We start from the raw sequence: 17796 nt of genomic DNA on the forward strand, positions 1-17796 counted from the left end.
TCTGGGGGACTCTTGGAATGGTGGCACGACCCTGGAGTTCCTCTCGCCTTTCCTGTGGAGAGCGCCTCCTCTTGAGATGCGACGGGAACGCCGGGAATTCTTTCCCTACGAAACAGGGAAAGGATCCCTCATCTCGAGCTAGGAGGCGGAAACGGGGCTCCCCTGGATGTGTGCAGTACCCTCGTGCTTCCTCTCGAGTGGAGACGGGTATGTCGGGGAACTTTTTGAGTTGCAGCAAGGGTGTGAAGGACCCTTTGGATGTTCCAGTGGTTAGATGTGATTAGCCTCGAGAAGCCTCAGCGGAAATGGGCCACGTCTCGCCTGGAGGGCTAAACCTCCTGGATTTTCTCGAGTTGCGGCAGGTGCTCTCAACTTTGGACGGGGACCTCGGGGACCCGCTCTGGTGGCCTCAGGAAAGGCCAGTCCCCATGCGAGTTCCTCGGGGGCCTCTCGGGATTCCTCTGCCGTCGATGCCGGGGTCTAAGACCTTTTGTGGAGTCGGGGCCGGAATCTGAGGATTCCTCTCCAGTGCTGACATGGATCTTGTGGTACTTCTGGAGTCTCCCCAGGGGAGTCAGTCCTCGTCTCGAATGCGGGCATGCACTTGCGCTTTCCTCCAGAGCGGTAGCAGCAGTGTCACGCAGTCCACCACGTGGATTAAAGGATCTATGGTTTTCCCTCGAGACTTTCCCACGAGGCTTTCCCACGAGGCTTTCCCACAGGGCTGTCCCACGTGCACACGTGGTGGGAGTCGATCCTCGGCTTGAACGTCAAGGCAGTGCAGGGAAAACAGGTTCCTCTGGAATGGAATGACACATCTGGGGGACTCTTGGAATGGTGGCACGACCCTGGAGTTCCTCTCGCCTTTCCTGTGGAGAGCGCCTCCTCTTGAGATGCGACGGGAACGCCGGGAATTCTTTCCCTACGAAACAGGGAAAGAATCCCTCATCTCGAGCTAGGAGGCGGAAACGGGGCTCCCCTGGATGTGTGCGGGACCTTGGTGCTTCCTCTCGAGTGGAGACGGGTATGTCGGTGAACTTCTTGAGTTGCAGCAAGGGTGTGAAGGACCCTGTGGAAGTTCAAGTGGTTAGATATGATTAGCCTCGAGAAGCCTCAGCGGAAATCGGCCTCGTTTCGCCTGGAGGGCAAAACATCCAGGATTTTCTCGAGTTGCGGCAGGTGCTCTCGACTTACGACGGGGACCTCGGGGACCCGCTCTGGTGGCCTCAGGAAAGGCCAGTCCCCATGCGAGTTCCTCGGGGGCCTCTCGGGATTCCTCTCCCGTCGATGCCGGGGCCTAAGACCTTGTGTGGAGTCGGGGCCGGAACCTGAGGATTCCTCTCCAGTGCTGACATGGATCTTGGGGTACTTCTGGAGTCTCCCCAGGGGAGTCAGTCCTCCTCTCGAATGCGGGCATGCACTTGCGCTTTCCTCCAGAGCGGTAGCAGCAGTGTCACGCAGTCCGCCGCGTGGATCAAAGGATCTATGGTTTTCCCTCGAGTCTTTCCCACGAGGCTTTTCCACGAGGCTTTCCCACAGGGCTGTCCCACGTGCACACGTGGTGGGAGTCGATCCTCGGCTTGAACGTCAAGGCAGTGCAGGGAAATCAGGTTCCTCTGGAATGGACTGACACATCTGGGGGTCTCTTGGAATGGTGGCACGACCCTGGAGTTCCTCTCGCCTTTTCTGTGGAGAGCGCCCCCTCTTGAGATGCGACGGGAACGCCGGGAATTCTTTCCCTACGAAACAGGGAAAGGATTCCTCATCTCGAGCTAGGAGGCGGAAACGGGGCTCCCCTGGATATGTGCGGGACCCCACGTGCTTCCTCTCGAGTGGAGACGGGTATGTCGCGGAACTGCTTGAGTTGCAGCATGGGTGTGAAGGACCCTTTGGAAGTTCCAGTGGTTAGATGTGATTAGCCTCGAGAAGCCTAAGCGGAAATGGGCCTCATCTCGCCTGGAGGGCATAACCTCCTGGATTTTCTCGAGTTGCGGCAGGTGCTCTCGAGTTACGACGGGGACCTCAGGGAACCGCTCTGGTGGCCTCAGGAAAGGCCAGTCCATATGCGAATTCCTCGGGGGCCTCTCGGGATTCCTCTCCCGTCGATGCCGGGGCCTAAGACCTTGTGTGGAGTCGGTGCCAGAACCTGAGGATTCCTCTCCAGAGCTGACATGGATCTTGGGGTACTTCTGGAGTCTCCCCAGGGGAGTCAGTGCTCGTCTCGAATGCGGGCATGCACTTGCGCTTTCCTCCAGAGCGGTAGCAGCAGTGTCACGCTGTCCGCCGCGTGGATCAAAGGATCTATGGTTTTCCCTCGAGTCTTTCCCACGAGGCTTTCCACGAGGCTTTCCCACAGGGCTGTCCCAAATGCACGCGTGGTGGGAGTCGATCCTCGGCTTGAACGTCAAGGCAATGCAGGGAAAAGAGGTTCCTCTGTAATGGACTGACACATCTGTGGGTCTCTTTGAATGGTGGCACGACCCTGGAGTTCCTCTCGCCTTTCCTGTGGAGAGCGCCTCCTCTTGAGATGCGACGGGAACGCCGGGAATTCTTTCCCTACGAAACAGGGAAAGGATCCCTCATCTCAAGCTAGGAGGCGGAAACGGGGATCCCCTGGATGTGTGCGGGACCCTCGTGCTTCCTCTCGAGTGGAGACGGTTATGTCGGGGAACTTCTTGAGTTGCAGCAAGGGTGTGAAGGACCCTTTGGAAGTTCCAGGGGTTAGATGTGATTAGCCTAGAGAAGCCTCAGCAGAAATGGGCCTCATCTCGCCTGAAGGGCAAAACCTCCTGGATTTTCTCGAGTTGCGGCAGGTGCCCTCGACTTACGAATGGGACCTAAGGGACCCGCTCTGGTGGCCTCAGGAAAGGCCAGTCCCCATGCGAGTTCCTTGGGGGCCTCTCGGGATTCCTCTCCCGTCGATGCCGGGGCCTAAGTCCTTGTGTGGAGTCGTGGCCGGAACCTGAGGATTCCTCTCCAGTGCTGACATGGATCTTGGGGTACTTCTGGAGTCTCCCCAGGGGAGTCAGTCCTCGTCTCGAATGCGGGCATGCACTTGCGCTTTCCTCCAGAGCGGTATCAGCAGTGTCACGCAGTCCGCCGCGTGGATCAAAGGATCTATGGTTTTCCCTCGAGTCTTTCCCACGAGGCTTTCCCACAGGGCTGTCCCACGTGCACACGTCGTGGGAGTCGATCCTCGGCTTGAACGTCAAGGCAGTGCAGGGAAAACAGGTTCCTCTGGATGGACTGACACATCTGGGGTACTCTTGGAATGGTGGCACGACCCTGGAGTTCCTCTCGCCTTTCCTGTGGAGAGCGCCTCCTCTTGAGATGCGACGGGAACGCCGGGAATTCTTTCCCTACGAAACAGGGAAAGGATCCCTCATCTCGAGCTAGGAGGCGGAAACGGGGCTCCCCTGGATGTGTGCGGGACACCACGTGCTTCCTCTCGAGTGGAGACGTTTATGTCGGGGAACTTCTTGAGTTGCAGCAAGGGTGTGAAGGACCCTTTGGAAGTTCCAGTGGTTAGATGTGATTAGCCTCGAGAAGCCTCAGCGGAAATGGGCCTCATCTCGCCTGCAGGGCAAAACCTCCTGGATTTTCTCGAGTTGCGGCAGGTGCTCTCGACTTACGACGGGGACCTCAGGGACCTGCTCTGGTGGCCTCAGGAAAGGCCAGTCCCCATGCGAGTTCTTCGGGGGCCTATCGGGATTCCTCTCCCGTCGATGCCGGAGCCTAAGACCTTGTGTGGAGTTGGGGCGGGAACCTCAGGATTCCTCTCCAGTGCTGACATGGATCTTGGGGTACTTCTGGAGTCTCCCCAGGGGAGTCAGTTCTCGTCTCGAATGCGGGCATGCACTTGCGCTTTCTTCCAGAGCGGTAGCAGCAGTGTCACGCAGTCCGCCGCGTGGATCAAAGGATCTATGTTTTTCCCTCGAGTCTTTCCCACGAGGCTTTCCCACGAGGCTTTCCCACAGGGATGTCCCACGTGCACACCCGGTGGGAGTCGATCCTCGGCTTGAACGTCGAAGCAGTGCAGGGAAAATAGGTTCCTCTGGAATGGACTGACACATCTGGGGGACTCTTGGAATGGTGGCACGACCCTGGAGTTCCTCTCGCCTTTCCTGTGGAGAGCGCCTCCTCTTGAGATGCGACGGGAACGCCGGGAATTCTTTCCCTACGAAACAGGGAAAGGATCCCTCATCTCGAGGTAGGAGGCGGAAACGGGGCTCCCCTGGATGTGTGCGGGACCCTCGTGCTTCCTCTCGAGTGGAGACGGGTATGTCGGGGAACTTCTTGAGTTGCAGCAAGGGTGTGAAGGACCCTTTGGAAGTTCCAGTGGTTAGATGTGATTAGCCTGGAGAAGCCTCAGCGGAAATGGGCCTCATCTCGCCTGGAGGGCAAAACCTCCTGGATTTTCTCGAGTTGCGGCATGTGCTCTCGACTTACGACGGGGACCTCGGGGACCCGCTCAGGTGGCCTCATGAAAGGCCAGTCCCCATGCGAGTTCCTCGGGGGCCTCTCGGGATTCCTCTCCCGTCGATGCCGGGGCCTAAGACCTTGTGTGGAGTCGGGGCCGGAACCTGAGGATTCCTCTCCAGTGCTGACATGGATCTTGGGCTACTTATGGAGTCTCCCCAGGGGAGTCAGTCCTCTTCTCGAATGCGGGCATGCAATTGCGCTTTCCTCCAGAGCGGTAGCAGCAGTGTCATGCAGTCCGCCGCGTGGATCAAAGGATCTATGGTTTTCCCTCGAGTCTTTCCCACGAGGCTTTCCCACGAGGCTTTCCCACAGGGCTGTCCCACGTGCACACGTGGTGGGAGTCGATCCTCGGGTTGAACGTCAAGGCAGTGCAGGGAAAACAGGTTCCTCTGGAATGGACTGACACATCTGGGGGACTCTTGGAATGGTGGCACGACCCTGGAGTTCCTCTCGCCTTTCCTGTGGAGAGCGCCTCCTCTTGAGATGCGACGGGAACGCCGGGAATTCTTTCCCTACGAAACAGGGAAAGGATCCCTCATCTCGAGCTAGGAGGCGGAAACGGGGCTCCCCTGGATGTGTGCGGTACCCTCGTGCTTCCTCTCGAGTGGAGACGGGTATGTCGGGGAACTTTTTGAGTTGCAGCAAGGGTGTGAAGGACCCTTTGGATGTTCCAGTGGTTAGATGTGATTAGCCTCGAGAAGCCTCAGCGGAAATGGGCCACGTCTCGCCTGGAGGGCTAAACCTCCTGGATTTTCTCGAGTTGCGGCAGGTGCTCTCAACTTTGGACGGGGACCTCGGGGACCCGCTCTGGTGGCCTCAGGAAAGGCCAGTCCCCATGCGAGTTCCTCGGGGGCCTCTCGGGATTCCTCTCCCGTCGATGCCGGGGTCTAAGACCTTTTGTGGAGTCGGGGCCGGAATCTGAGGATTCCTCTCCAGTGCTGACATGGATCTTGGGGTACTTCTGGAGTCTCCCCAGGGGAGTCAGTCCTCGTCTCGAATGCGGGCATGCACTTGCGCTTTCCTCCAGAGCGGTAGCAGCAGTGTCACGCAGTCCACCACGTGGATTAAAGGATCTATGGTTTTCCCTCGAGACTTTCCCACGAGGCTTTCCCACGAGGCTTTCCCACAGGGCTGTCCCACGTGCACACGTGGTGGGAGTCGATCCTCGGCTTGAACGTCAAGGCAGTGCAGGGAAAACAGGTTCCTCTGGAATGGAATGACACATCTGGGGGACTCTTGGAATGGTGGCACGACCCTGGAGTTCCTCTCGCCTTTCCTGTGGAGAGCGCCTCCTCTTGAGATGCGACGGGAACGCCGGGAATTCTTTCCCTGCGAAACAGGGAAAGAATCCCTCATCTCGAGCTAGGAGGCGGAAACGGGGCTCCCCTGGATGTGTGCGGGACCTTGGTGCTTCCTCTCGAGTGGAGACGGGTATGTCGGTGAACTTCTTGAGTTGCAGCAAGGGTGTGAAGGACCCTGTGGAAGTTCAAGTGGTTAGATGTGATTAGCCTCGAGAAGCCTCAGCGGAAATCGGCCTCATTTCGCCTGGAGGGCAAAACATCCTGGATTTTCTCGAGTTGCGGCAGGTGCTCTCGACTTACGACGGGGACCTCGGGGACCCGCTCTGGTGGCCTCAGGAAAGGCCAGTCCCCATGCGAGTTCCTCGGGGGCCTCTCGGGATTCCTCTCCCGTCGATGCCGGGGCCTAAGACCTTGTGTGGAGTCGGGGCCGGAACCTGAGGATTCCTCTCCAGTGCTGACATGGATCTTGGGGTACTTCTGGAGTCTCCCCAGGGGAGTCAGTCCTCGTCTCGAATGCGGGCATGCACTTGCGCTTTCCTCCAGAGCGGTAGCAGCAGTGTCACGCAGTCCGCCGCGTGGATCAAAGGATCTATGGTTTTCCCTCGAGTCTTTCCCACGAGGCTTTTCCACGAGGCTTTCCCACAGGGCTGTCCCACGTGCACACGTGGTGGGAGTCGATCCTCGGCTTGAACGTCAAGGCAGTGCAGGGAAATCAGGTTCCTTTGGAATGGACTGACACATCTGGGGGTCTCTTGGAATGGTGGCACGACCCTGGAGTTCCTCTCGCCTTTCCTGTGGAGAGCGCCCCCTCTTGAGATGCGACGGGAACGCCGGGAATTCTTTCCCTACGAAACAGGGAAAGGATTCCTCATCTCGAGCTAGGAGGCGGAAACCGGGCTCCCCTGGATATGTGCGGGACCCCACGTGCTTCCTCTCGAGTGGAGACGGGTATGTCGCGGAACTGCTTGAGTTGCAGCATGGGTGTGAAGGACCCTTTGGAAGTTCCAGTGGTTAGATGTGATTAGCCTCGAGAAGCCTAAGCGGAAATGGGCCTCATCTCGCCTGGAGGGCATAACCTCCTGGATTTTCTCGAGTTGCGGCAGGTGCTCTCGAGTTACGACGGGGACCTCAGGGAACCGCTCTGGTGGCCTCAGGAAAGGCCAGTCCATATGCGAATTCCTCGGGGGCCTCTCGGGATTCCTCTCCCGTCGATGCCGGGGCCTAAGACCTTGTGTGGAGTCGGTGCCAGAACCTGAGGATTCCTCTCCAGAGCTGACATGGATCTTGGGGTATTTCTGGAGTCTCCCCAGGGGAGTCAGTGCTCGTCTCGAATGCGGGCATGCACTTGCGCTTTCCTCCAGAGCGGTAGCAGCAGTGTCACGCAGTCCGCCGCGTGGATCAAAGGATATATGGTTTTCCCTCGAGTCTTTCCCACGAGGCTTTCCACGAGGCTTTCCCACAGGGCTGTCCCAAATGCACGCGTGGTGGGAGTCGATCCTCGGCTTGAACGTCAAGGCAGTGCAGGGAAAAGAGGTTCCTCTGTAATGGACTGACACATCTGTGGGTCTCTTTGAATGGTGGCACGACCCTGGAGTTCCTCTCGCCTTTCCTGTGGAGAGCGCCTCCTCTTGAGATGCGACGGGAACGCCGGGAATTCTTTCCCTACGAAACAGGGAAAGGATCCCTCATCTCAAGCTAGGAGGCGGAAACGGGGATCACCTGGATGTGTGCGGGACCCTCGTGCTTCCTCTCGAGTGGAGACGGTTATGTCGGGGAACTTCTTGAGTTGCAGCAAGGGTGTGAAGGACCCTTTGGAAGTTCCAGGGGTTAGATGTGATTAGCCTAGAGAAGCCTCAGCAGAAATGGGCCTCATCTCGCCTGGAGGGCAAAACCTCCTGGATTTTCTCGAGTTGCGGCAGGTGCCCTCGACTTACGAATGGGACCTAAGGGACCCGCTCTGGTGGCCTCAGGAAAGGCCAGTACCCATGCGAGTTCCTTGGGGGCCTCTCGGGATTCCTCTCCCGTCGATGCCGGGGCCTAAGACCTTGTGTGGAGTCGTGGCCGGAACCTGAGGATTCCTCTCCAGTGCTGACATGGATCTTGGGGTACTTCTGGAGTCTCCCCAGGGGAGTCAGTCCTCGTCTCGAATGCGGGCATGCACTTGCGCTTTCCTCCAGAGCGGTATCAGCAGTGTCACGCAGTCCGCCGCGTGGATCAAAGGATCTATGGTTTTCCCTCGAGTCTTTCCCACGAGGCTTTCCCACAGGGCTGTCCCACGTGCACACGTCGTGGGAGTCGATCCTCGGCTTGAACGTCAAGGCAGTGCAGGGAAAACAGGTTCCTCTGGATGGACTGACACATCTGGGGTACTCTTGGAATGGTGGCACGACCCTGGAGTTCCTCTCGCCTTTCCTGTGGAGAGCGCCTCCTCTTGAGATGCGACGGGAACGCCGGGAATTCTTTCCCTACGAAACAGGGAAGGGATCCCTCATCTCGAGCTAGGAGGCGGAAACGGGGCTCCCCTGGATGTGTGCGGGACCCCACGTGCTTCCTCTCGAGTGGAGACGTTTATGTCGGGGAACTTCTTGAGTTGCAGCAAGGGTGTGAAGGACCCTCTGGAAGTTCCAGTGGTTAGATGTGATTAGCCTCGAGAAGCCTCAGCGGAAATGGGCCTCATCTGGCCTGGAGGGCAAAACCTCCTGGATTTTCTCGAGTTGCGGCAGGTGCTCTCGACGTACGACGGGGACCTCGGGGACCCGCTCTGGTGGCCTCAGGAAAGGCCAGTCCCCATGCGAGTTCCTCGGGGGCCTCTCGGGATTCCTCTCCCGTCGATGCTGGGGCCTAAGACCTTGTGTGGAGTCGGGGCCGGAACCTGAGGATTCCTCTCCAGTGCTGACATGGATCCTGGGGTTCTTCTGGAGTCTCCACAGGGGAGTCAGTCCTCGTCTCGAATGCGGACATGCACTTGCGCTTTCCTTCAGAGCGGTAGCAGCAGTGTCACGCAGTCCGCCGCGTGGATCAAAGGATCTATGGTTTTCCCTCGAGTCTTTCCCACGAGGCCTTCCCACGAGGCTTTCCCACAGGGCTGTCCGACGTGCACACGTGGTGGGAGTCGATCCTCGGCTTGAACGTCAAGGCAGTGCAGGGAAAACAGTTTCCTCTGGAATGGACTGACACATCTGTGGGACTCTTGGAATGGTGACACGACCCTGGAGTTCCTCTCGCCTTTCCTGTGGAGAGCGCCTCCTCTTGGGATGCGACGGGAACGCCGGGAATTCTTTCCCTACGAAACAGGGAAAGGATCCCTCATCTCGAGCTAGGAGGCGGAAACGGGGCTCCCCTGGAAGTGTGCGGGAACCTCGTGCTTCCTCTCGAGTGGAGACGTTTATGTCGGGGAACTTCTTGAGTTGCAGCAATGGTGTGAAGGACCCTTTGGAAGTTCCAGTGGTTAGATGTGATTAGCCTCGAGAAGACTCAGCGGAAATGGGCCTCATCTCGCCTGGAGGGCAAAACCTCCTGGATTTTCTCGAGTTGCGGCATGTGCTCTCGACTTACGACGGGGACCTCGGGGACCCGCTCTGGTGGCCTCAGGAAAGGCCAGTCCCCATGCGAGTTCCTCGGGGGCCTCTCGGGATTCCTCTCCCGTCGATGCCGGGGCCTAAGACCTTGTGTGGAGTCGGGGCCGGAACCTGAGGATTCCTCTCCAGTGCTGACATGGATCTTGGGCTACTTCTGGAGTCTCCCCAGGGGAGTCATTCCTCTTCTCGAATGCGGGCATGCACTTGTGCTTTCCTCCAGAGTGGTAGCAGCAGTGTCACGCAGTCCGCCGCGTGGATCAAAGGATCTATGATTTTCCCTCGAGTCTTTCCCACGAGGCTTTCCCACAGGGCTGTTCCACGTGCACACGTGATGGGAGTCGATCCTCGGCTTGAACGTCAAGGCAGTGCAGGGAAAACAGGTTCCTCTGGAATGGACTGACACATCTGGGGGACTCTTGGAATGGTGGCACGACCCTGGAGTTCCTCTCGCCTTTCCTGTGGAGAGCGCCTCCTCTTGAGATGCGACGGGAACGCCGGGAATTCTTTCCCTACGAAACAGGGAAAGGATCCCTCATCTCGAGCTAGGAGGCGGAAACGGGGCTCCCCTGGATGTGTGCGGGACCTTGGTGCTTCCTCTCGAGTGGAGACGGGTATGTCGGGGAACTTCTTGAGTTGCAGCAAGGGTGTGAAGGACCCTTTGGAAGTTCCAGTGGTTAGATGTGATTTGCCTCGAGAAGCCTCAGCGGAAATGGGCCTCATTTCGCCTGGAGGGCAAAACCTCCTGGATTTTCTCGAGTAGCGGCAGGTGCTCTCGACTAACGACGGGGACCTCGGGGACCCGCTCTGGTGGCCTCAGGAAAGGCCAGTCCCCATGCGAGTTCCTCAGGGGCCTCTCGGGATTCCTCTCCCGTCCATGCCGGGGCCTAAGACCTTGTGTGGAGTCGGGGCCGGAACCTGAGGATTCCTCTCCAGTGCTGACATGGATCTTGGGCTACTTCTGGAGTCTCCGGAGGGGAGTCAGTCCTCTTCTCGAATGCGGGCATGCACTTGTGCTTTCCTCCAGAGCGGTATCAGCAGTGTCACGCAGTCCGCCGCGTGGATCAAAGGATCTATGATTTTCCCTCGAGTCTTTCCCACGAGGCTTTCCCACAGGGCTGTTCCACGTGCACACGTGGTGGGAGTCGATCCTCGGCTTGAACGTCAAGGCAGTACAGGGAAAACAGGTTCCTCTGGAATGGACTGACACATCTGGGGGACTCTTGGAATGGTGGCACGACCCTGGAGTTCCTCTCGCCTTTCCTGTGGAGAGCGCCTCCTCTTGAGATGCGATGGGAACACCGGGAATTCTTTCCCTACGAAACAGGGAAAGGATCCCTCATCTCAACCTAGGAGGCGGAAACGAGGCTCCCCTGGATGTGTGCGGGACCCTCGTGCTTCCTCTCGAGTAGAGACGGGTATGTCGGGGAACTTCTTGAGTTGCAGCAAGGGTGTGAAGGACCCTTTGGAAGTTCCAGAGGTTAGATGTGATTAGCCTCGAGAAGCCTCAGCGGAAATGGGCCACATTTCGCCTGGAGGGCAAAACCTCCTGAATTTTCTCGAATTGCGGCAGGTGCCCTCGACATTCGACGGGGAACTCGGGGACCCGCTCTGGTGGCCTCAGGAAAGGCCAGTCCCCATGCGAGTTCCTCGGGGGCCTCTCGGGATTCCTCTCCCGTCGATGCCGGGGCCTAAGACCTTGTGTGGAGTCGGGGCCGGAACCTGAGGATTCCTCTCCAGTGCTGACATGGATCTTGGGCTACTTCTGGAGTCTCCCCAGGGGAGTCAGTCCTCGTCTCGAATGCGGGCATGCACTTGCGCATTCCTCCAGGTTGGTAGCAGCAGTGTCACGCAGTCCGCCTCGTGGAGCAAAGGATCTATGGTTTTCCCTCGAGACTTTCCCACGAGGCTTTCCCACGAGGCTTTCCCACAGGGCTGTCCCACGTGCACACGTGGTGGGAGTCGATCCTCGGCTTGAACGTCAAGGCAGTGCAGGGAAAACAGTTTCCTCTGGAATGGACTGACACATCTGTGGGACTCTTGGAATGGTGACACGACCCTGGAGTTCCTCTCGCCTTTCCTGTGGAGAGCGCCTCCTCTTGAGATGCGACGGGAACGCCGGGAATTCTTTCCCTACGAAACAGGGAAAGGATCCCTCATCTCGAGCTAGGAGGCGGAAACAGGGCTCCCCTGGATGTGTGCGGGAACCTCGTGCTTCCTCTCGAGTGGAGACGTTTATGTCGGGGAACTTCTTGAGTTGCAGCAAGGGTGTGAAGGACCCTTTGGAAGTTCCAGTGGTTAGATGTGATTAGCCTCGAGAAGACTCAGCGGAAATGGGCCTCATCTCGCCTGGAGGGCAAAACCTCCTGGATTTTCTCGAGTTGCGGCATGTGCTCTCGACTTACGACGGGGACCTCGGGGACCCGCTCTGGTGGCCTCAGGAAAGGCCAGTCCCCATGCGAGTTCCTCGGGGGCCTCTCGGGATTCCTCTCCCGTCGATGCCGGGGCCTAAGACCTTGTGTGGAGTCGGGGCCGGAACCTGAGGATTCCTCTCCAGTGCTGACATGGATCTTGGGCTACTTCTGGAGTCTCCCCAGGGGAGTCATTCCTCTTCTCGAAGGCGGGCATGCACTTGTGCTTTCCTCCAGAGCGGTAGCAGCAGTGTCACGCAGTCCGCCGCGTGGATCAAAGGATCTATGATTTTCCCTCGAGTCTTTCCCACGAGGCTTTCCCACAGGGCTGTTCCACGTGCACACGTGGTGGGAGTCGATCCTCGGCTTGAACGTCAAGGCAGTGCAGGGAAAACAGGTTCCTCTGGAATGGACTGACACATCTGGGGGACTCTTGGAATGGTGGCACGACCCTGGAGTTCCTCTCGCCTTTCCTGTGGAGAGCGACTCCTCTTGAGATGCGATGGGAACGCCGGGAATTTTTTCCCTAGGAAACAGGGAAAGGATCCATCATCTCGAGCTAGGAGGCGGAAACGGGGCTCCCCTGGATGTGTGCGGGACCCTCGTGCTTCCTCTCGAGTGGAGACGGGTATGTCGGGGAACTTCTTGAGTTGCCGCAAGGGTGTGAAGGACCCTTTGGAAGTTCCAGAGGTTAGATGTGATTAGCCTCGAGAAGCCTCAGCGGAAATGGGCCTCATCTCGCCTGGAGGGCAAAACCTCCTGGATTTTCTCGAGTTGCGGCAGGTGCTCTCGACTTACGACGGGGACCTCAGAGACCCGCTCTGGTGGTCTCAGGAAAGGCCAGTCCCCATGCGAGTTCCTCGGGGCCTCTCGGGATTCCTCTCCCGTCAATGCCGGGGCCTAAGACCTTGTGTGGAGTCTGGGCCGGAAACTGAGGATTCCTCTCCAGTGCTGACATGGATCTTGGGGTACTTCTGGAGTCTCCCCAGGGGAGTCAGTCCTCGTCTCGAATGCGGGCATGCACTTGCGCTTTCTTCCTGAGCGGTAACAGCAGTGTCACGCAATCCGCCGCGTGGATCAAAGGATCTATGGATTTCCCTCGAGTCTTTCCCACGAGGCTTTCCCACGAGGCTTTCCCACAGGGCTGTCCCACGTGCACACGTGGTGGGAGTCGATCCTCGGCTTGAACGTCAAGGCAGTGCAGGGAAAACAGGTTCCTCTGGAATGGACTGACACATCTGGGGGACTCTTGGAATGGTGGCACGACCCTGGAGTTCCTCTCGCCTTTCTTGTGGAGAGCGCCTCCTCTTGAGATGCGACGGGAACGCCGGGAATTCTTTCCCTACGAAACAGGGAAAGGATCACTCACCTCGAGCTAGGAGGCAGAAACGGGGCTCCCCTGGATGTGTGCGGGACCCCACGTGCTTCCTCTCGAGTGGAGACTGGTATGTCGGGGAACTTCTTGAGTTGCAGCAAGGGTGTGAAGGACCCTTTGGAAGTTCCAGTGGTTAGACATGATTAGCCTCGAGAAGCCTCAGCGGAAATGGGCCTCATCTCGCATGGAGGGCAAAACATACTGGATTTTCTCGAGTTGCGGCAGGTGCTCTCGACTTACGACGGGGACCTCAGGGACCCGCTCTGGTGGCCTCAGGAAAGGCCAGTCCCCATGCGAGTTCCTCGGGGGCCACTCGGGATTCCTCTCCCGTCGATGCCGGGGCCTAAGACCTTGTGTGGAGTCGGGGCCGGAACCTGAGGATTCCTCTCCAGTGCTGACATGGATCTTGGAGTACTTCTGGAGTCTCCCCAGGGGAGTCAGTCCTCGTCTCGAATGCGGGCATGCACTTGCGCTTTCCTCCAGAGCGGTAGCAGCAGTGTCACGCAGTCCGCCGCGTGGATCAAAGGATCTATGGTTTTCCCTCGAGTCTTTCCCACGAGGCTTTCCCACGAGGCTTTGCCACAGGCCTGTCCCCCGTGCACACGTGGTGGGAGTCGATCCTCGGCTTGAACGTCAAGGCAGTGCAGGGAAAACAGCTTCCTCTGTAATGGACTGACAAATCTGGGGGTCTCTTGGAATGGCGGCACGACTCTGGAGTTCCTCTTCCCTTTCCTGTGGAGAGCGCCTCCTCTTGAGATGCGACGGGAACGCCGGGAATTCTTTCCCTAGGAAACAGGGAAAGGATCCCTCATCTCGAGCTATGAGGCGGAAACGGGGCTCCCCTGGATGTGTGCGGGACCCTCGTGCTTCCTCTCGTGTGGAGACGGGTATGTCGGGGAACTTCTTCAGTTGCAGCAAGGGTGTGAAGGACCCTTTGGAAGTTCCAGTGGTTAGACGTGATTAGCCTCTAGAAGCCTCAGCGGAAATGGGCCTCATCTCGCCTGGAGGGCAAAACCTCCTGGATTTTCTAGAGATGCGGTAGGTGCTCTCGACTTACGACGGGGACCTCAGGGACCCGCTCTGGTGGCCTCAGGAAAGGCCAGTCCCCATGCGAGTTCCTCGGGGGCCGCTCCGGATTCCTCTCCCCTCGATGCCGGGGCCTAAGACCTTGTGTGGAGTCGGGGCCGGAACCTGAGGATTCCTCTCCAGTGCTGACATTGATCTTGGGGTACTTCTGGAGTCTCCTCAGGGGAGTCAGTCCTCGTCTCGAATGCGGGCATGCACTTGCGCTTTCCTCCAGAGCGGTAGCAGCAGTGTCACGCAGTCCGCCGCGTGGATCAAAGGATCTATGGTTTTCCCTCGAGTGTTTCCCACGAGGCTTTCCCTCGAGGCTTTCCCACAGGGCTGTCCCACGTGCACACGTGGTGGGAGTCGATCCTCGGCTTGAACGTCATGGCAGTGCAGGGAAAACAGGTTCCTCTGGAATGGACTGACACATCTGGGGGTCTCTTGGAATGGCGGCACGACTGTGGAGTTCCTCTTCCCTTTCCTGTGGAGAGGGCCTCCTCTTGAGATGCGACGGGAACGCCGGGAATTCTTTCCCTACGAAACAGGGAAAGGATCCCTCATCTCGAGCTAGGCGGCGGAAACGGGGCTCCCCTGGATGTGTGCGGGACCCTCGGGCTTCCTCTCGAGTGGAGACGGGTATGTCGGGGAACTTCTTGAGTTGCAGCAAGGGTGAGAAGGACCCTTTGGAAGTTCCAGTGGTTAGACGTGATTAGCCTTGAGAAGCCTCAGCGGAAATGGGCCTCATCTCGCCTGGAGGGCAAAACCTCCTGGGTTTTCTCGAGTTGCGGCAGGTGCTCTCGCCTTACGACTGGGACCTCAGGGACCCGCTCTGGTGGCCTCAGGAAAGTCCAGTCCCCATGCGAGTTCCTCAGGGGGCTCTCGGGATTCCTCTCCCGTCGATGCCGGGGCCTAAGACCTTGTGTGAAGTCGGGGCCGGAACCTGAGGATTCCTCTCCAGTGCTGACATGGATCTTGTGGTACTTCTGGAGTCTCCCCAGGGGAGTCAGTCCTCGTCTCGAATGCGGGCATGCACTTGCGCTTTCCTCCAGAGCGGTAGCAGCAGTGTCACGCAGTCCGCGGCGTGGATCAAAGGATCTATGGTTTTCCCTCGAGTCTTTCCCACGAGGCTTTCCCACGAGGCTTTCCCACAGGGCTGTCCCACATGCACACGTGGTGGGAGTCGATCCTCGGCTTGAACGTCAAGGCAGTGCAGGGAAAACAGGTTCCTCTGGAATGGACTGACACATCTGGGGGACTCTTGGAATGGTGGCACGACCCTGGAGTTCCTCTCGCCTTTCCTGTGGAGAGCGCCTCCTCTTGAGATGCGACGGGAACGCCGGGAATTCTTTCCCTACGAAACAGGGAAAGGATCCCTCATCTCGAGCTAGGAGGTGGAAACGGGGCTCCCCTGGATGTGTGCGGGAACCTCGTGCTTCCTCTCGCGTGGAGACGGGTATGTCGGGGAACTTCTTGAGTTGCAGCAAGGGTGTGAAGGACCCTTTGGAATTTCCAGTGGTTAGATGTGATTAGCCTCGAGAAGCCTCAGCGGAAATGGCCTCATCTCGCCTGGAGGACAAAACCTCCTGGATTTTCTCGAGTTGCTGGCAGGTGCTCTCGACTTACGACGGGGACCTCAGGGACCCGCTCTGGTGGCCACAGGAAAGGCCAGTCCCCATGCGAGTTCCTCGGGGGCCTCTCGGGATTCCTCTCCCGTCGATGCCGGGGCCTATGACCTTGTGTGGAGTCGGGGCCGGACCCTGAGGATTCCTCTCCAGTGCTGACATGGATCTTGGGGGTACTTCTGGAGTCTCCCCAGGGGAGTCAATCCTCGTCTCGAATGCGGGCATGCACTTGCGCTTTCCTCCAGAGCGGTAGCAGCAGTGTCACGCAGTCCGCCGCGTGGATCAAAGGATCTATGGTTTTCCCTCGAGGCTTTCCCACGAGGCTTTCCCACAGGGCTGTCCCACGTGCACACGTGGTGGGAGTCGATCCTCGGCTTGAACGTCAAGGCAGTGCAGGGAAAACAGTTTCCTCTGGATGGACTGACACATCTGGGGGACTCTTGGTATGGTGGCACGACCCTGGAGTTCCTCTCGCCTTTCCTGTGGAGAGCGCCTCCTCTTGAGATGCGACGGGAACGCCGGGAATTCTTTCCCTACGAAACAGGGAAAGGATCCCTCATCTCGAGCTAGGAGGCGGAAACGGGGCTCCCCTGGATGTGTGCGGGACCCCACGTGCTTCCTCTCGAGTGGAGACGGGTATGTCGGGGAACTTCTTGAGTTGCATCAAGGGTGTGAAGGACCCTTTGGAAGTTCCAGTGGTTAGACGTGATTAGCCTCGAGAAACCTCAGCTGAAATGGGCCTCATCTCGCCTGGAGGGCAAAACCTCCTGGATTTTCTCGAGTTGCGGCAGGTGCTCTCGACTTACGACGGGGACCTCAGAGACCCGCTCTGGTGGTCTCAGGAAAGGCCAGTCCCCATGCGAGTTCCTCGGGGCCTCTCGGGATTCCTCTCCCGTCAATGCCGGGGCCTAAGACCTTGTGTGGAGTCTGGGCCGGAAACTGAGGATTCCTCTCCAGTGCTGACATGGATCTTGGGGTACTTCTGGAGTCTCCCCAGGGGAGTCAGTCCTCGTCTCGAATGCGGGCATGCACTTGCGCTTTCTTCCTGAGCGGTAACAGCAGTGTCACGCAATCCGCCGCGTGGATCAAAGGATCTATGGATTTCCCTCGAGTCTTTCCCACCAGGCTTTCCCACGAGGCTTTCCCACAGGGCTGTCCCACGTGCACACGTGGTGGGAGTCGATCCTCGGCTTGAACGTCAAGGCAGTGCAGGGAAAACAGGTTCCTCTGGAATGGACTGACACATCTGGGGGACTCTTGGAATGATGGCACGACCCTGGAGTTCCTCTCGCCTTTCCTGTGGAGAGCGCCTCCTCTTGAGATGCGACGGGAACGCCGGGAATTCTTTCCCTCCGAAACTGGGAAAGGATCACTCACCTCGAGCTAGGAGGCAGAAACGGGGCTCCCCTGGATGTGTGCGGGACCCCACGTGCTTCCTCTCGAGTGGAGACGGGTATGTCGGGGAACTTCTTGAGTTGCAGCAAGGGTGTGAAGGACCCTTTGGAAGTTCCAGTGGTTAGACATGATTAGCCTCGAGAAGCCTCAGCGGAAATGGGCCTCATCTCGCATGGAGGGCAAAACCTCCTGGATTTTCTCGAGTTGCGGCAGGTGCTCTCGACTTACGACGGGGACCTCAGGGAACCGCTCTGGTGGCCTCAGGAAAGGCCAGTCCCCATGCGAGTTCCTCGGGGGCCTCTCGGGATTCCTCTCCCGTCGATGCCGGGGCCTAAGACCTTGTGTGGAGTCGGGGCCGGAACCTGAGGATTCCTCTCCAGTGCTGACATGGATCTTGGAGTACTTCTGGAGTCTCCCCAGGGGAGTCAGTCCTCGTCTCGAATGCGGGCATGCACTTGCGCTTTCCTCCAGAGCGGTAGCAGCAGTGTCACGCAGTCCGCCGCGTGGATCAAAGGATCTATGGTTTTCCCTCGAGTCTTTCCCACGAGGCTTTCCCACGAGGCTTTG

Source organism: Ovis canadensis, chromosome 23, assembly GCF_042477335.2.
Source record: "Ovis canadensis isolate MfBH-ARS-UI-01 breed Bighorn chromosome 23, ARS-UI_OviCan_v2, whole genome shotgun sequence".
NCBI classification, from domain to species: Eukaryota; Metazoa; Chordata; class Mammalia; order Artiodactyla; family Bovidae; genus Ovis; species Ovis canadensis.